Genomic DNA, 20,618 nt, shown 5'->3' on the forward strand with positions numbered 1-20,618 from the left:
TTTTTATTTGGCTGTACTGGGTCTTGGTTGCAGTATTGGGATCTTTGATCTTTGTTGCAGGATTCAGTATCTTTCGTTGTGACATGTAGGATCTAGTTCCCTGACCAGGGATCGAACTCAGGCCCCCTACACTGGGAGCACGGAGTCTTAGCCATTGGACCACTAGGGAAGTCCCTGGACTGGTTCACTTCTAATGAATTAGAATAAAGCAGAATGATGGTGTGTAGCTTTCCAGGCCATGCCATAAAAGGGACTGCACCCTCCTGCTTGTTCTCTCTCTCACTTGCTCTGGGGAAGCCAGCTGCCACACTGTGAGCAAAACTACGAAGAGGTTCACAGTGGGGAGAATTGAGGCCTCTGGCCATGAGCTGTGTCAGTGAGCTTGCAATCAGATCTTCTGGCTCTAGCGTGCATCTTGACTGTAACTCCGTGAGAACCTAGAACTACCTAGATAAGCTATTCTTACATTTCTAACCCTCAGAAACTGTGAGACAATAAACAATTGCTCTTTTTTCTTTTTTTAAACTTAGGTATTTATTTGGGTCTGCTGGGCCTTTGTTCTGATTCAGCACGTGGGATCTTTGATCTTCATTGTTGGCATACAGCATTGTTGTTAATTGTGGCATGTGGGATCTAGTTCCCTGACCAGGAACCCAGACTGCCTGCTTTGGGAGTGCATATTCTTAGCTACTGGACCACCAGAGAAGTCCCTAAAAAAGTTATGTTTTTAAAAAGTACTGAAAAATGAAGAAGAAAGAAAAGACAATCCACAATCTTGTGAATAAGAGTAGTATCTATCCCAACAGTGCAAAAAGCAAAAATTAAAACTCTTCTCCTATCCCTTATTTCTTTCCTCCCCAGTTTTATTTAGGTGTCATTGACATATAATATTATATTAATCCAAGGCATGCAACGAAATGATTTGAAGTCATTGTTCATTATTGTGAAATGATTGCCACAGTAAGTTTGGTTAGCATGGGTCACCACCAATTTCCAGTTCTTCAATGCAAGCTGACCAAATTATTCTTCTACAAACTTCATGTATATGCAAGTTTCATTTTATTTATTTATTTTTTTTGCAAGTTTCACTTTAAAATCCTGTTAAGATGTTCATAAAAATCATATTACACTCTTGAAAAAGCTTAATATATCTTGAAGATGCCTTCCTACCAGTACCTACATCTCTATCTTATTCTTTTTAATGGACTTTTCATTATTTGAATGCCTCATATTTCTTTAAATCAATCCCCACATTTGGATATTCAGGATATTTACACTTTTATTCCATTATAAAAATGTCTTGATGAACATTTTTGTGCTTTTGTGGGTACCCTTAGGTAAATTCCTAGTGGTGAAATTCTGACATTGGAGGGTGTGTGTACTTAAAGTTGATACTATCCACCTGTTTCTCAACATTTGCCCACAATTTACACTAAATATGAGAATGCCAATTCCCCAGAAACCTGTGCGTATCTTTGATAGGAAGCATCTTTTATTTATTTTTTGCCATGAGTTGTTTTTCTATTCTATTGGTAGGAGTTCTTCATATGTCATGAAGATTAACTTCTTTCCAATTCTACATGTTAGTATGTTACTTCTCTTTAACTTATTTGTCACATTTCTTGCTCCCCTTAGAAAATCCCAAAGCAGTAGTTAAAAATATGGCCCAAGATATTGTTGTTAAAATTTGTACTGGCTATTTGAAAATAGTAGTGACAATCATTTAGGTGTAACAGAGGAACTGTGATGTGGGTAATTTAAAGTCTCAGTAAATTAATCTAAATATGAAAAATAATCTCAAGGGAATTAGTTGCTTTGTTCACACTGAGGTCTTTTAAAATTACAATTCCCCTTTAGGCATCTTTATAATTGAAAAAGAAGGAGTTGGGGGTTTTCATATGCATTAGATTGACATTTGGGGAAATGAATTTTTACTTCATTTTCAACAAATGAATCCCAATCAGTTAAGTGGCTCTGGGCTAAGGGAACTACAGTGTCTTCCTTCTCTCATTTTGTTTCCACTCTTTGAAATGCCCTTTTTGGCCCCATGAAACTCTCCCATCCTGCTGGCTGATTCACATGTCACCTCCCTTGAGGCCTCGAAACCCCCTCTGATTCCCTGAAGCATTTTACACAGAGGCTTTGGCAAACATCCTTCTTGCCGTGAGAACCCCAAATTTGTCTAGGTGTTCCACTTTTCTTCCTGCATCCTCAGGGATAGACTCATACTGTAGGTTAGAGGTTGAATAGAACTGGCCAAAACCTAAACTGGTGTTTGCAAACTTTAGCATGATCACCTTAACCTCGGGGGCTTGGTAAGATTGATTGGTAAGATTGCTGAGCTCCAACCCCAGAGTATCTGATTCAGTAGGTGAGGGGTGGGGTGTTTCTAACAAGTTTTGAGGTGATGCTGATGGTTCAAGGACCATGCTTCAAGAATCATTGATCTGAGCCCATCATGATGGTCCAACTTTGCCTATGATTGACTTTTAGTTCCATTATTTTTCATCTTCTTTGTTTTGTCATTCAGACTATCTATCACACCTGGAAAGTGACACAAAAATAACTTCCTAGAGGAGAGCCCTCAGTATGTACCATGTGAAACGTGGTTTCCATTTTATACAGTTTCTGCTTCTGTTTCTGAAGATTGTGCACATAACACAAGCCAAGTATTTATTTTTATTTTATTTATTTATTCATATTTTTTGGCTGTACTGGCTCATCACTGCTGCAGCGAGCGGGGGCTATCCTCTGTTTGTGCTGCTCCGGCCCCTCATTGCAGTGGCTTCTCTTGTTGGGGTGCACCCTCTAGAGTGCAGGCTCTAGGGCATGCGGGCTTTAGTAGTTGTGGCACCCGGGCTTAGTTGCTCCGAGGTACATGGAATCTTCCCGGACCAGGGATCAAGCAGTGTCCCCTGTATTCCAAGGTAGATTCTTAACCACCAGACCACCAGGGGAGCCCTGGACCTCTAGGGAAGACCCAGAGTCGAGTATTTAAATACACAGGATTCATAAAGATATGTTTGTGACTCTGTATTTCAGATTAACTTGGTTTGTGAGAAAATCTGGCACATGGACTCGGATGTTAGAGCAGCCTGTGTTTGAATTATACTTTTTCTGCACTTATATGAACTTGGGCACATGACTTAATTTTTTGACCTTTGATTTTCTCATCTGTAAACAAATAAGAACATTAAAAATTCAAAATAAACCATAATGAAGTCTCCTTTGTCCCCAGTGACCCTCTACAGTTTGGTACATACAGTTAATAATGTTTAGTAATATTCATGTGACTACTTCATGCATTATTACTAGCTGTTAGTCTTGGTGGTAAAGAACTCGCCTGCTAATGCAGGAGATGCCAGACATACAGGCTCTTCTACCTGTCTAGGTCCTAGGACTCGGGGCAGGGCTCTGATTCCAGCTCTCCATCTCAGCCCCAGTTCAGACTCCCTGCCTCCCCTTACCTCTCATCTCTGTGTTAACACAGAGTTAATCTGATATATGTTATTTTATGAAACACCACCAAGCTCCTCCAGATTCCCCTCCTTGATAAATAGCAACTCCACTCCTCCCACTGTTCAGACCAAACACTTAGAGCCATTCTCAACATCTGTGTCTCTCTCACTCCTCTTGTCCAATTCACCAGCAAATCCTTCTGATTATATCCGGAATCCAGCTGCTTCTCACCGTTTCAATCACTACTACCCCACCACCACCAAACATGTCACCTAATACGCCAACATGATTTCTTTTTTTTTTTTTTAAATTTTTTATTAGTTGGAGGCTAATTACTTTACATCATTACAGTAGTTTTTGTTATACATTGATATGAATTAGCCATGGATTTACATGTATTCCCCATCCCAGTCCCCCCTCCCACCTCCCTCTCCACCCGATCCCTCTGGGTCTTCCCAGTGCACCAGGCCCGAGCACTTGTCTCATGCACCCAACCTAGGCTGGTGATCTGTTTCACCCTAGATAATATACATGTTTCAATGCTGTTCTCCTGAAACATCCCACCCTCACCTTCTCCCAGAGTCCACAAGTCTGTTCCATACATCTGAGTCTCTTTTTCTGTTTTGCATATAGGGTTATCGTTACCATCTTTCTAAAGTCCATATAACATGATTTCTTTATATGATTGCAAGAACTTTCTTCAACAAGCCATTTGCCTGGATCTAACGTCCAGCTCTGGAAGTGGCAAAGTCACCACTATCTGACACTATTGAAGACATCCAGGGCTTCCCTAGTGGCTCAGTGGGAAAGAATCCACCTGCCAATGCAGGAGACAGAGGTTCAATCCCTGGTCCGGGAAGATCCCACGTGCCTCAGAGCAACTAAGCCCGGGTGCCACAACTACTGAAGCCTGCGCTGTAGATCCTGTGCTCCGCAACTAGGCAAGCCTCTGCAATGAGAAGCCCACGCACTGCAACGAAGAGTAACCCCACTCAATGCAACCAGAGAAAGCTTGAGCAGCAACGAAAGCCCAGCACAGCCGAAAATAAATAAATAAAATTATTTTTTGAAAGAGAAATTCAGTGTCCAATGGTATAATGGATTTCAATAAACTAAAGACAGACTAACCCATGAGAGTGATTAGTGGGCTGGCAGGCCACGTGACTGTCTAGGGACCCCCAGGCCCAGGTGGGTGGGACAGCACCTGCTCAAGAGAGACCTGAGTGTGTGTGTGGGTTTGTGATGGTGGCAGGTGAGGGAAGCGGATCAGCCCAGTCAGGAAGGTATGACGCAAGTCTGTCCGTGAACAGCAGCTCAGAAACAAAAACTGAGCTAAAACAGAAGCTCTGGTTAACTTTTCCATCAACAAATCAACACACATGAATGTAAACTTTATGACTTTTGGCACTAGCCAAAAGTTCAAGCAAGCTAATCTGAACACTGAAGGTCAGCACATACGTAGGGAACACTGTTTATGTTACATCTGCACTGCTAAGACGGAGTTAAAGAAAGAGGGTCAAGTGAAAGGGAACATGTTAGTCACTCAGTTGTGTCCAACTCTTTGCGACCCCATGGACTGTTGCCCTCCAGGCTCCTCTGTCCTTGGGATTCTCCAGGCAAGAATACTGGATTGGGTTGCCATTCCCTCCTCCAGGGATCTTCCCGATCCAGGGATCAAACCTGGGCCTCCTGCATTGCAGGTCAAAGGGCTGCTTTAAAGAGTTTCACCAGTTGCTGACCATCATCTCAGAGATGAACAGATCCAGCCCCATTTCCCCCTCCACACTCTCCCTCTGGAATCAGAGTAAAATCAATCCAGTCTTTGGAAGGTTCTTTATTATTTTCAATCTACACTGTAGTATATTAAAAGGAAGGGGGAAAGAACAGATTCTAGTTCTTTGCATAGGTGGGAAAAAAGATGAAACTGAACTGAAATACTTTATTTGGTCCAAGATAAATATACTCACTCATTTATTTAAGCTGTATGTGAAGTTATAAGCGAGGTTGAGCATCAGGTTTTGAACCATGCATTGAATAAGAGCGTCCTCATCTGGTCACAACTAATTATTGCGCTATAATAATAGTGCTAAACTGTCACTTAGCCTCCAAGATAGGAAAACTGTACAAGAATAAGCAGAAATTGCAGAAGCATATGCCAGCCATCCCATAACTGTCCCCAAAGTCATCTTACCCACATTATCATTTAATGTGATATAGATAATCTTCTTTGCAAGGCAGAAATAGAGACACAGACATAGAGCACAAAGATGTGGATGCCAATGGGGGGAAGAGAGACGGTGGGGTGGGCTGGGAGACTGGGGCTGATATGTGCACATTATTGATACTGTGTATAAAATAGACGGCCAATGATAACTTACTCCAGCACAGGGAACTCTACTCAATGCTCTGTGGGGACCGAACTGGGAAGGAAATCCAGACAGAGTGCGTGCTGCCGTTTCAGTCGTGTTCTACCTTTTGTGACCCCATGGACTGTAGCCCACCAGGTTCCACTGTCCATGGGGCGTGGATGTAGGTATATGTATAGCTGATTCACTTTGCTGTGTGGCTGAAACTAACACAACATTGTAAAGCAACTACACTCCAATAAAAACTAATATAAAGAATCATCATTTAACAAAGGCAATCATTATGTGTAGGTGGGGGAAAGAACACTAAAGTAAAAATGTTTCAGTTCAAGCTCTACCATTAACTATGTAACCTTGAGAAGGTAATGAAACTGTTAATCTCCATTTACTCATCTCTGAGATGGGTATACTTCTTACTAAGTCTGCACCAATAGGCTCAAATAAGACACATCTCAAAGTGTTTTGTAAAATGCAAAGCAACTACAAATGTCAAGAGTTATGAGTATTACCTCTACTGAAATGATATAGCCTGAGGAATCACTGCATTTTGAGAAGATCAAGAAGGTAAAACTTGACTAAAAAACCTTTATTATTTCTCTGTGATAGTTCTCTATTGTGTAAAAGTGAATGTAACCTTTAATTACATAAACAAAAGGCCACAGGATCTGCACTACCCATAAAGATGTGTGCTTTAGACTAACATCTTAGATGATCTACTTTTAGCTCCTTTTCAAGGATTTGAATCATTTAAATTAGAAGTCGACATCAACAAAGATTCATTAAGTACTAGAAGGAGGGCACAGTGCTAGGAACTCAGAGAGTCCAGTTGAAGGCACCAAATCCGTATTTCAATCTCAGATGCCAGGAGGCAGCTCAAGAAGTCATCCATGTACCCAGTAAGGTTCTCCTGCTGCTCCTGCGTCAGAGAAAGATTCAGAACAGAAACCTGCTCAGTACAGGTACCTGCAGAAGTGTGGCTGCAGGCAGGACCATCACATCTGTACTGTGTTGCAAGTCTTAAATAAACACATGCTGTTTTGTCATGGAGGGAATAAAAAAAAAATGATTTGTAAAAGTTAGTAAACTTTTTTTAAAGCTGAAGCCCAAAATCACGGTCCTTCACCTCAAAGGACATTCTGGAGATAATGATGCCCAGCCTAAGAGCAGGATGCCGGACTCCAGTGCTCTCATCTCACCGGTCAGAGTTTTTATGCCTTCCCTGGTGGCTCAGTCGGTGAAGAATCTGCCTGCAGTGCGGGAGACCTGGGTTCGATCCCTGAGTTGGGAAGATCCCCTGGAGGAGGGCATGGCAACCCACTCCAGCATTCTTGCCTGGAGAATCCCCATAGACAGAGAAGCCTAGTGGGCTGCAGTCCATGGGGTCTCTAAGAGTCGGACAAGACTGAGTGACTCAGCACAGTACAGCATCAGAGTTTTGAAGACTATTTATCTGACATAGTTTTAAGTGAAACATCTATATTTTTCATTAAAACAGAAGTACTTTCAAATGATACAATCTTGGCACGCTGTGAATAGTGTACACAATTGAATCTAAATATCATAACAAGGGATTTCCCTGGTGTTAAGACTCTGTGCTTCCAATGCAGGGGCAGAGGTTTGATCCCTGACTGAGGAACAAAGATCTGACACGCTGTGGCACATGGCCAAAAAACAAATGAAAAAAAGTAAATGAAAAAAATTATGAAAAAAAGTTAAATATCATGGCAAGTTGACACCCATATCACACATTAATAAACAAGCTCCTCTTTCAAAGTTGAAAATGCCACATCATTCATCTTTCTACTTTAACTCTGACTGAACCAAGGATTAGTACAAGAAACAAGGAATCGGACATAACTTAGCAAGTGAACAACAGTCCCTGGCACTTAGCTCCCCTGAAATCATCAGTTGACAGTAGTCACGCCGTGTGAGAACCCGGGGGCATGAGCAGCAGCCACTCAAACAGATACCATGATGCAGACGGGTACTGAGCTCTCCGGTGGCTCCCCTGGTGGCCCAGACGGTAAAGAATCTGCCTGTGATACAAAAGACTGGGTTCAATCCCTGGGTCAGGAAGACTCCCTGGAGAAGGGAATGGCTACCCACTCCAGTATTCTTGCCTGGAGAATCCCTTGGACAGATGAGCCTGGCTGGCTACAGTCCATAGGGTTTCAAAAAGTTGGACATGCCTGAAGTGATTTAGGACATTCATCTAAAATCTAATTTGTCTGTAGGACAAGGGTTTACTGCATCTATTTTTGTGAAAACGGACTTCACAAGCCATTCAGTTCGGTTCAGTTCAGTCACTCAGTCGTGTCCGACTCTTCCAGACCCCATGAATCGCAGCACGCCAGGCCTCCCTGTCTATCACCAACCATTAGAGCTTTTCAAATGCAGATTTTCACTGCACTTGTGACTACGTCAAGGTCCAAGATCTGCTCCAGTGGTATTATGGAAACCTTTTAGAGTCCTGTATGGGTCACATACTTACAAATTGTATCTTTCTTATTTTGATGCTTAATATGCTTAAAAAAAAAAAACTTGAAAGGTCAGGAAAAATGCTTTATAGGAGAAAAATCTATATAGGAATTTTATTTTCTCTTTATTGGATCAATGCAATTTATTTTTTATCTTTTTTCAATTGAAGGATAATTCCTTTACAGAATTTTGTTGATTTGACTGCCAAACATCAACATGAATTTTATTTTTTATCTTTTAAAGCCTAAGTTGCTCAAGTGTCGACCCTCCAAAAAACAAATCTGTCTTAAAATAGACAACGATTCCAAAATTGGCCTTTGCTCTGTTTTTTTCTAAGGATAATCAGATTGTAAGTATAGTTTCTAACCAATTTACACATCATTAGACGCGCGCCTATTAAACCAGTTTGGATTTTCTGTGATCATCACTCAAACTTATTTACTAATTATTTTCTAAATAGCAAGATAAATCTGCACTCAGTCTTTCCCCCTTGGGCAGTCCCATAAGACATCATTTTGCTATTAGTCTGGAAATGTTCCATAAACAGAGCAGTGTGGTGGCAGTCTGCAGCGTGGCCTCAAGGGGGACATCAGATGTTGGTTCAAATGTGACTTTTATGCTCTTGATCCCACATCTGAAAGTAAAGACGTAATGTGTCTCTGCAAAGGTGGTGCTGAGCGGGGGCATTCTGTCTCTGTCAGCGTCTCAGCCTCTGGGGAAGTGCAGTCCGAAAGCCATCAGTGGACTCCTGGGCATCGTCTTTCATCTGGGTCTTTTTGGGGGTTCTTGAAATATGGCGGCAGGAACCAATTTAAACCAGTGAATGCTAATCCTGCAGCAGTCAGCCACACGAACACTTCTCATCCGGGGATTTAAAAACACTTTGCCAAACGTAAGTCATTAATCTTCACAGTGGCCCTTTGGAGTCATAAACATCTATCACTACCCATCTTTACCACTAGGAAGTCTGGGATTTCAAAGGCACAGGGAAGGGCTATGCCCAGGGTCCCAGGTGGGTCTCTGTGATCTGGCCATCAAGCTCTGGTATTAATCTTGGGAGCATGGCACAGTGGCCCCATGGGGAGATGTGACTGATGTGGAAATGGGTCACAATGGGGTCTTTGGAAGGGTTGGTTTTGGCTGGAGCCCACCCAAATGCTGTGTGTTATTTGAAGAAATGTTAATGGGAGAAGACTAGCTGTTATGTCTGGTCTTTTCCTTTCACTGATTATTTCTCTCCCTAGAGGTCTTTTTTTTTCTTATACTCATTCTCTTAATTTGATTTCTCACTTCTGAAGCCACAGATTCACAGCCCTTCAGAACATAGAGAAACCTCGGAAGTTGAGCACTTTTAATCTTTCTATAAAATTTTGATCTTCTGGGCAGGGGTATAAAGTTATTGACAGTGAAAACCCAAGCACTGAGTTCTGTTTCTGTTGCTTTATCGTTTCCTGAAAATTTCTGGCCCATGGCAGTTGCTTCATCAATGTTTTCTGAATGAATGTATGAATGGGTAAAACCATGTTGGGAATAAGACTTGGAAGAAAAGGGATCATGGCAGTGGTAATCATTCAGATATTACTCATGTAAGGCTCAGAGATTTACTAGATCATCTTTTCTGGTTGTTACATTGGTGCCTGGGAACCTTTAATCTATTTAAGGCCCTAACGTTATAGAACAAAATACCAAGGACACACAGAGACTGTAAGTGACATGCCTAAAGCTATATAATTCTAGAAAAGTATGAGAAACCAGTTTTGTAGAAACTTGTTTTGTAGAACCTAAAGTAACTGGAGAAATTACTCCAGTTACAATGTGTGTTTGTGTGTGTGTGTGTGTGTGTGTGTGTGTGCGCACCCACGTGCGCACACACTTAGTTGTCTCTGACTTTTTGCAACCCCATGGACTGTGGCAAGAATACTGGAGTGAGTTGCTATTTCCAGTGACTTAAAGTCCTCATCTGTCACTTATTATTGACCTAAGTCACTTAATTCTAATAAGCTGTTATTTCTTCATCTGTAAAATGCTAATAATGGTATTAATCTTACAGCGTCACAGTGAGGATTAATAAGATAGTGAATATGAGAGTGTTTAGTAGATGGTGGAGTATTAGATAGTAACAAATAAATATTTTATAATCCTATTTGAATATAATGTTTTTATTGGAGTTTTTCCCCCAAATTACTAAATTACATATAGTAACTTATTCTCAGATGGTGAAGAATTTGCCTGCAATGCGGGAGACCTGGGTTTGATCCCTAGGTTGGGAAGATCCCCTGGAGAAGGGAAAGGCAACCCGCTCCAGTATTCTTGCCCATGGACAGAGGAGCCTGGCAGACTACAGCCCATGGGTTTGAAAAGAGTTGGACATGACTGAGCGACTAACACACATACACACACAACGTATTCATCGTGACTCACTAGGCTTCCAGACAAATTTGGTAGTTATCAAGCAGGAGAGGATAGATATCATCTAGAAATATGTCTGGGTAATGTCAACCATTCGAAACACAGAACAGTTTTAGGTACTATATCACAGACCATGTTGAAATGAAAATATTAGAAAGTACATGGCTGGAGGCTTATTGAAGGCTTCTTGTGTGTGAGGAGACAGGGGAGTGACCCAGCAAGGGAGACAGAATGTGTGGGAGTGTCGTGACATATGTCATGATCTGTTCAGTTCAGTTGCTCGCTCAGTCATGTCTGACTCTCTGTGACCCCATGGACTGCAGCACGCCAGGCTTCCCTGTCCATCACCAACTTTCGGAGCTTGCTCAAAGTCATGTCCATTGAGTTGGTGATGCCATCTAACCATCTCATCCTGTCATCCCCTTCTCCCACCTTCAATCTTTCTCAGCATCAGGGTCCTTTGCAGTGAGTCAGTTCTTCACATCAGGCATATATGTCATGATATGTAGTTAGAAACCTTGAAGGCAAAAATTTTGACCTTGTAGTTGGACCCAAAAAGAAGCTTTATCTTTATGTAGATATGTAAACATTTGTCCACCCCTCTACTCACCACCAGCCCCATCCATACGTCCTGTATCTGAAGCTGTCAATTGATTGTCTACTCAGTGTATATTTTATACCACCTCTTCCCATGTAGCAAATTTCACTTCTCTCTTTTTTAAAAAAGTAATTAGTTAATGAGGCTGTGCAGGGTCTTAGTTGCAGCTTGTGGGATCTTTAATTGTGGCATGTGGGATCTAGTTCCCTGACCAGGGTTTGAACCTGGGCCCCCTGCACTGAGTGAGTGGCATCTTAGCCGCTGGACCACCAGGGAAGCCCCAAAGTGCAGCTGTCTTGAGTGAAGTTAAAAATGTCAGGTTTTCTCATTTTCTTAATGTGTTTGCAGCTAATGATGTCAGTATGACCCGATGCTGGTCAGTGAGCTGCCAGAGAAGTCTGCTGGGATGCAGTTGGGAAAGACGTCTTCCTGTTGGAGAGATTTGTCTGAGGAGGTCATTTTTTCCCTCTTCTGGGGTAATGTTCTGTGAGGTGAGGACATGATATTTGGAGTTGTTGTAGCAATTATAATACCGTGAGACATCCAACCAGAGGATGAAATCCAATGTGTTGAGACTCTCAGAGAATAAGGATGGAAGGAGCCTGGGACCTCGAAAGACATCACTGAGCTGCTAGACCAATTCTTGAGCAGTGTGTCTTCAGACTTATTACTTGAAAGTATTATGTGTATGTCTTTATTGTTTAAATCACTCTAAGTTGAGCATTCTGTTAACTGCAGTCATAAATATACAGATGTACTCTTAATTTACCTTTCCTTTGTCTCAGGAAGAATTTAAGGTACCCACCCCCTCACCCCCAGACAGTGTGATTAAAGAAATTTGAAATAGGTAAAAAATGATGCAACATAAAAACACAAAGGGAAGGAAGGAAAGATGGGATGAGGTCTGAGGTTAACCCACAAAAATTGTGTCATGACATCCAGTATACTTTCTAGAAGAGTGCTAACATTTTATTTTGTGGTCAAAGAAATACCGTCAGAGCACAATATTCAGTAGTTTCTCTTAAAAGTTTGTTGAATAAGTAAATGATAGTACCAGCCCCCAGGGGAGGAGCTCACACCTCTCTTCCCTCTACCGAGTGAGATGGTTTTTAGCACGGAAAGGAAGGGAAGTCAATGACCAGGCATTAAGACTGAGGCATGAGAGGACTTCCCTGGTGGTCCAGTGGCTGAGACTCTGCGCTCCCAAGGCAGGGGCCTGGGGTTTGGTCCCTGATCTGCCTTCCCAGGTGGCGCTAGCGGTAAAGAACCCACTTGCCAAGGCAGGAGACATAAGAGACATGGGTTTGATCCCTGGGTAGGAAAGATTCCCTGGAGGAGGGCATGGCAACCCACTCCAGTATTCTTGTCTGGAGAATCCCCATGGATAGAGGAGCCTGGCGGGCTACAGTCCATGGGGTTGCAAAGAGTTGGACACATCTGAACGACTAACACTTTCACTTTTTCACCCCCACCTTATTGGACCAAACTTACAGAACTGCATCATTAATCATCATTCTTGGTTAGTACACACTTTCATCTTTGCTTCTAAGTGATGTTCAAACTCTCCCTCCCTCCCACCCGGCATGCAGGGTCTTAGTTCTCTGACCAGGGATTGAACCTGTGCCACCTGGATTGGGAGCTAGGAGTCTTAACCACTGGACTGCCGGGAAAGTCCCTCAAACCTCCTTTAATTTTGTCAGAATCCCAATTTGATATCCTGTAACCTTTATAATCCTATAAAACTACATTATAAAATTTGTTACATCTACCATGCCTTGTATAAAATAAGGAAAAGGTCTATGGAAAAATGTATCAATAAAAAAGTAAGGAGAAATATATGTACAGCTACTACAATCCTCATTTGTGAGCCTGAGTATAATATTAGAGTTGGCATTCATAACTTTCTTTTTTCCCCTACCCATTCCATGTTCTCTTTGCTTTCAGCAAACACCTTAGTGGTTGTGATTTTTTTACCTGGTGAGTGACCCAAACATCTATCCCTGTTGAGTGTGAACCTTTGGTGGACCTGAGTATACTGGGGGGCTAAGTCTTCTGTTAATTTTTATCAACAGAGAGGGCAGCACTGGAAGCCACCAGCTCCTGGGTTCCAGATTTCATCTTCTGCAGCCCCTATGTTATAGCCGGCATCACCCGTTTCTCATTCCAGAACACGGTAGGTCTGTCTTCAGCCCCTCCTTGTCACTAGATTTTCTTTTTTCTGGGTTGCAGGTATGCTTAGGTTATTTTTTTTTTGACTGTGGAGCCTCTTCATTACCCTGAGCAGACTTTCTGTAGCTGTGGTATGCAGGTTTCTCTTGTTGGAGTACCAGAGCTCAGCTGCCCTGAGGCATGTGGGCTCTTAATTCCCCCATGAGGGATTGAACCCATTTCCCCCTACACTGGAAGGTGGATTCTTAACCACTGGGCTGCCAGGGAAGTCACACTTATTTTACTTTTGAGTGTAACTATGCCTTTGGCTCGCTTGCCAATGTGGGAGACATGAAATGTGAGTTCTATCTCTGGGTTGGGAAGATCCCCTGGAGGAGGGCATGGCAACCCACTTCAATATTCTTTCCTGGAGAATTCCAGGGACTGAGGAGCCTGGTGGGCTACAGTCCATGGGGTCACACAGAGTGGGACATGACTGAATGACTTGACACACATACTTTCGAAAGATTGAACTTTTCCCTGGTGGCTCAGGGTTAAGAGTCTGCCAGCAATACCAGAGATGCAGGAGACTCTGGTTCAATTTCTGCGTCGGGAACATCCCCTGGAGAAGAAAATGGCTACGCACTTCAATATTCTTTTTTTTTTAGCCATTCAAATTTATTAATGTAAACCTCCATTTTAAGTTGTGTTCATATTGGATCAGTAAAAATTCTCAGTGAAGCACTGCATCTTCCAAAGGACAAGGGTTTTAGGAATGAGTATTAATTTGGTTCTCATGCTGAAAGATATCTCTGCTAAGTTCCTTATGTATTTCTTTTTTAAAAATCTTTTTATTTTATTTTCAATTAATTTATTTTAATTGGAGACTAATTACTTTACAATATTGTAGTGGTTTTTGCCATACCTTGACATGAATCAGCCATGGGTGCACATGTGTCCCCATCCTGAACCCCCCTCCACCTCCCTCCCCATCCCATCCCTCAGGGTCGTCCCAGTGCACCGGCTTTGAATGCCCTGTTTCATGCATCGAACTTGGACTGGTGGTCTGTTTCACATATGATAATACACATGTTTCAATGCTATTCTCTCAAATCATCCCACCCTCACCTTCTCCCACAGAGTCCAAAAGTCTGTTCTTCATATCTGTGTCTCTTTTGCTGTCTCACCTATAGGGTCATCATTACCATCTTTCTAAATTCCATATATATGCATTAATATACTGTATTGGTGTTTTTCTTTCTGGCTTACTTCACTCTGTATAGTAGGCTCCAGTTTCATCCACCTCATTAGAACTGATTCAAATGCATTCTTTTTAATAGCCGAGTAACATTCCATTGTGTATATGTACCACAGCTTTCTTATCCGTTCGTCTGCCAGTGGACATCTAGGTTGCTTCCATGTCCTAGCTATTTTAAACAGTGCTGCAATGAACTGTACACTGGGGTACATGTGTCTCTTTCTCTTTCAATTCTGGTTTCCTCTGTTTGTATGCCCAGCAATGGGATTGCTGGGTCGTATGGCAGTTCTAATCCCAGTTTTTTAAGGAATCTCTATACTGTTCTCCATCTACTCCAATATTCTTGCCTGAAAAATTCCGTGGACAGAGGAGCCTGGTGGGCTATGGTCCATAGGATCACAAAGAGTCGGACGTGACTGAAGCGACTGAACACACACACTCACGCTCTTGGAGAGGAGGTGAGAATGGGCTTGACTCTGCTCTGTCACCCTGATGGACTGTGGCACCCACCCTGACTGCCCCCTTCAGGACTGGCACACCCAGGCCGTGAGTGATGGGCATATGGGCTGCCAAAGGCTCACAGCCGTGTCCTTCACTGTGAGGGGACCTCCGCTGCAGGGATCTGCCTTGCCCAAAGGTATACCTGTTCCTGGCTGGGGTGGGCGGTATAAAAGCCCACCTCCTTTGACTCAACCTGGAGCAACTATCGCAACTCCTGCTCTTCGTAGGAATGGCTGAGGTCTTAGTGGCAACTGCATGGCAGTCTGCCCCTCCCTCTGCCTAGACCTGCCCTCTTCACCTCCGTACAGGTGACATTTCTCCCAAGGACACACCCCAATAGCCCCCTGTACTCAGCTCTGCACCCTGGACACTATTTGGGAACTTTAAGACAGACTGGAAGTTCACCAGAGAAAGTATTCAGTAGCCTGCTAAAAACATCTGTGCTTTGACTGGTATGGTGGACATATATTAAATTTTTTCCTGGGAAGCCTTCTTTTTTCTCTAATTGGTCTTCATCCTTTTGGAAATTGTCATTCCCTGTGACCCCAGTCACTTTGTTTATTACAGGATCTGTATGTAACCCTACTTTTTATAGTTCCTCGTGTGGCTTTGTCTAGTCCAAACTAGAAATTCTGCTTCTTGCAACCAAATGTTCTAAGCTAGTTCACAGGGATAAAGCACTATTTTTATAAACTAGCAGGTTAATAGGCTTGATTTATCACATTAACTCTACTGCAGGTGAGCAAAGGGCAGTTTTTAAGACAGGATAGATTAATTAATATAAAATATTTGTACTTTTTCCTTAGCATGAAATTAGTGCATAATTGTTGTAGAAAACTTTGAAAGTAGGAGGGAGAAAAAAAAATGCTCTTCATTCCACTGCCTAGAAGTAGTTATTATTATTGTTTATTATTAATTTTTCTATATCCTTCTAGTCTTTTGTCTAAGGTTATCTGTTTATGTATATCTATTTTCTTTGAGAATAGTGGGATCATACTGTTGGTAAATTGCTTTAAAATAATTTTACTGTTTTATAAACATATTTCATGTCATTACTCTTCCACCATGTTCTTTTATTTAATTTATTTTTAAAACTATAGTTGATTTATAGTGTTGTGTTAGTTTTAGGTATACAGCAAAGTGATTCAGCTATTTTTTCAGATTATATTCTATTATAGGTTATTGTAAGATAGTGAATATAAAATTCCCTGTGCAATGCAGTAAATCCTTGTTGCTTAACTATTTTATGAATTGGTGGTGGTGCCCAGGTTCTCAGTCGTGTCCGCCTCTTGCAACTCCATGGACTGTATAGCCCAGAAGGAGCCTCTGTCCATGGAATTTTCTGGGCAAGAATATTGGAGTTAAAAAAAGAAAAGAATATTGGAGTATGTTGCCATTTTATGAATAGTGATTTGTATTTGTTAATTCCATACTCCTAATTCTCACCCCCCGCACCCCCACCATGTACTTTTAAATTGCTGCATGCCACTATCCTGGTGTGCTGCGGTTCATGGAGTTGCAAGGAGTTGGACATGACTGAGTGACTGAACAACAACAATAACAACAACAACTCGACTGTATAGTTGTATCATAATTTATTGACTCAAACTTAAATTTAGGTTGTTTCCAAGTTATTGCTGTCATTAGTGATATAGTGAATGAGATCTTAAGATGAATTTTTGAACACAATTCCCAGAAATGTAATTGCTGAATTAAAATATTGATAGATTTTAAGACCTTTACCATGAATTACTAGATTGATTCCTAAAATATTATATTGCCATACAGTTGCCAGCAGGGTATGAGAGTACACTGGTCTAATATGTGGTTGTTTTCTTAAAAGAATTTTGATAATTTAATAGGTAAAATGATGCTTTCTTCCTTATCTCATATTTCTTTAATTACCAATAGACGAATGTATTTTCATATGTTTATCACCTCTATGTGTGCATAGATATATGTATGTAGACACACACATATACATCTGGTATGTATGTATGTATGTGGGTTTGAATTGCCTATTATGTCCTTTGCTCAAATTTTTTGTGATAGGTTGACATTTTTCTGTACAATACAGATATCTTTTCCAGTTTGTCATTTGCCTTTTACTTTTGTTCATAGTGTCTCTTGATGTATACAGTCAGTTTAATAATTGTTTCTTTTGTGATTTCTGTTTTGCATGGGAAGGCCTTCCTCAACCCTAGGGAATAGGGACTTTGATGGGAGGTGGGGGTCCTCTGTGGCGAGGGGGCAAAAGGGAGTACAGAAAGGTTGATTAAGCCTGCGGCTAACTCCACAATCCCGACAAAGGCTCTGGAATTGCGTCTTCTACCTCCTTAATTTTACAGATGAAGAAGCAGAGGTCCAGGGAGAATAAGAAATAAGATTGAAGTGGCAGATTACAAAGTCTCCTAATACCAGCATTATCCATAAAGGAATATATTACATTTTTATGAGAAATAATTAATTTAGTGTGGGTGAAAAGCAAAAAAAAAAAAAAAACCAAACAATCCTTTTGTGTTCTTTCCTGTATTCTGATGTTGGTCATAACATTGACATAAAGAATTTAAAATGCTCCTGAAAGCTGATTACATCTTCACATGTAGAATTGATGGTTCTAATTTCTTTTTATTGATTGTGTAGCATATTATAAAAGCTGTATGGATGTCATGGTGCTTACCCAAAGCAAACTCACCAGAGCAATCATCATCCATCTATAATTGTTAACAGTGTCTACAAATTAAACTGGAGTGACCTGAAACTAAAGAGGAAGAATAGGCTATATAGTATTCAATATACAGCACTTTGTCTCGTTGGCTCAAGGAGTAGAAACAAACAATAAATAATGGAATATTCCAGAAGCACGCTTTACATCTATGAGGTGGAATATTAACTAATTTATAAGGTTGCTAGATTTAAAAAATAAAAATATCCACTTAAATTTGAGTTTCAGATAAACAGTGAATAATTTTATAGTAAGTATGTCCCACATAATGCATAGGACATACTTAACTAAAGAATTACTCACTGTTTGTCTGAAATTCAAAGTTAATGAAGCATCCTGCATTTTATCTGGCAACCCTAGCACTCAGGACCTTTTGTTACACATAGTGAAAAACTAAACCCATTGCATGCACTGTATGGGGCTGATTCGTTATCATTTCTCTTACACTAGTCAAATGAACAAGGTACTTTCAAGGAAAAGTCCACCAAGAATCTCACAGTGTTGTGAAAATTAGCAATAAGAAGCAGAGACACTGTATTAGATTCCACGGACTGCCATGATAAAATACCACAAGCTGGTGGTCCAAAATGACAGAAGTTTATTGTCTCACAGTTCCAGAAACTGCAAGTCTGAAATCAAACTGTCAGCTCCTTCTGAAATTAGTCGAGGGGTCCTTACTGGCCTCTTCCTAGCTTCCAGTGTGTGTGTTAGTTAATCAGTCATGTCCGACTCTCTGCAACCCCATGGACTGTAGCCTGCCAGGCTCCTCTGTTCATGGAATTCTCCAGGCAAGACTACCGGAGTGGGTAGTCATTTCCTTCTCCGGGGGATCTTCCCGACCCAGGGATTGAACCCGGGTCTCTGGCATTGCAGGCAGATGCTTTACTGTCTGAGCTACTAGGGTGGTTTGCCAATAATCCTTGGTGTTTCAGGATTTTAAGCTACATCACTTTTATTTTTAAGTAATTAAAATATTATTTTTTACTTTATTTTTGGCTGAGCTGGGTCTTTGCTGTTGCACTTTCTCTAACTGCAGCGAGTGGGGGCTACTCTTTGCTGTGGGCCGTGGGCATCTCATTGCAGAGCAGGGGCTCTAGGGTTCGCAACCTGCAGCAGTTGTAGCGCACAGGCTTAGTTGCCCCGAGGCATTGTGGAATCTTCCCAGACCAGGGATCGAACCCGTGTCCCCTGCATTAGCAGGCAGATTCTTTCTTGTAAAAAATTTATTTATTTGTTTTTTGACTGAGCTGGGTCTTCATTGCTGCGCGTGGGATTCTCTCTAGTTGCAGCAAGCAGGGGGCCACTCTCTAGTTGTGGTGTGAGGTCTTCTTATTGCAGTAGCTTCTCTTTTGTGGAGCACAGGCTCTAGGGTGCTTGGGTTTCAATATTTGAGGCACCTGGGCTCCATAGTTGTGGGTCTCGGGCTCTAGAGCACAGCCTCAGTGTTTGTGTCTCGGGGGCTTAGTTTCTCTGAGGCATGTGGGATGTTTCCAGATCAGGGATTGAACCCATGTCCCCCTGCATTGGTAGGCAGATTCTGAACCACTGGACCACCAGGGAAGTCTGCAGCTATAGCACTTATCTCTCCCTCCATAGTCACATGGTGTTTCCCAGTGTGTCTCTGTTTTCACATGGCATTTTCTTTTTATTAGGACACCAGCTATATTGGGTTCCTAAAAGAAATCAACCCTGAATAGTCCCTGGAAGGACTGATGCTGAAGCTGAAGCTCCAATACTTGGGCCACCTGATGCAAAGAGCTGACTCATTGGAAAAGACCCTGATGCTGGGAAAGATTGAAGGTAAAAGGAGAAGGAGGTGGCAGAGGATGAGGTGGTTAGATAGCATCACCGACTCAGTGGACGTGAGTTTGAGCAAACCCCAGGAGACAGTAAAGGACAGGGAAGCCTGGCGTGCTGCAGGCCATGGGGTGGCAGAGTCGGACACCACTTAGTGACTGAACAACAGCATACTGGGTCAGGACCCACGCTGATGATCTCATCGTGATTTGATTACATCTGTAAAGACCCTATTTCTGAATAGTCACATTCACAGGTCCCAGGGTGGGGTGGTGAGGACCTCAAGATAACTTCTTGGGGGGACACAACTCAACCTACAACAAATATGATCACCTAATATCTTTCATTATATATAAAAAATTGGAAAGTAACTTTAACTGTCATTTTATTACTTGCTAATTCCAAATACAGATACTGAATGGGAAGTCAGCTCCCATTCAATCATTCTTCATGGGAAAGATTTTCATTTTCCAAAGAACATGCAGAAATTTTTATCTGGGCTCCTTGAATTTAGCCTTATATGTTTGGCTTGCAACCCAAAGTTGATGTTAGAAGGAGGAGGCTCTAGGGACTGCAGAAGTTTTTATTTCCCTGCACATAAGGTGAAATTTTTCCTTTAAACTTTTTATTTTGTATTGGAATACAACCAATCAACAATGTTGTGATGGTTTCAGGTGGACAGCAAAGGAACTCAGCCGTGCATACACATGTATCCATTCTCCCTAAAACGCCCCTGCTATTCGGGCTGCCACATGACATTGAGCAGAGTTCCCTGTGCTAAACAGTAGGTCCTTGTTGGTTATCCATTTCAAATATGGCAGTGTATGCATGTCCAACCCAAACTTCCTAACTGTCCCTTTCCCCTTCTCTTCTGTCCTG

General features: G+C 41.7%; 1 long non-coding RNA gene across 1 annotated transcript in view; it reads left to right on the forward strand.

Moving 5' to 3' along the window:
* The window catches only part of LOC110136856 (uncharacterized), a 48,169-nt gene extending 28,432 nt beyond the window's left edge, over nucleotides 1-19,737 (forward strand). Inside the window, exons 2-3 of the long non-coding RNA XR_011484524.1 lie at nucleotides 13,383-13,483; nucleotides 19,595-19,737. This is a non-coding gene — a long non-coding RNA (uncharacterized lncRNA). The remainder of the gene's footprint in view (nucleotides 1-13,382; nucleotides 13,484-19,594) is intronic.
* The last annotated feature ends 881 nt before the right edge of the window (nucleotides 19,738-20,618 follow it).

This window comes from Odocoileus virginianus, chromosome 29, assembly GCF_023699985.2.
Source record: "Odocoileus virginianus isolate 20LAN1187 ecotype Illinois chromosome 29, Ovbor_1.2, whole genome shotgun sequence".
NCBI lineage: Eukaryota > Metazoa > Chordata > Mammalia > Artiodactyla > Cervidae > Odocoileus > Odocoileus virginianus.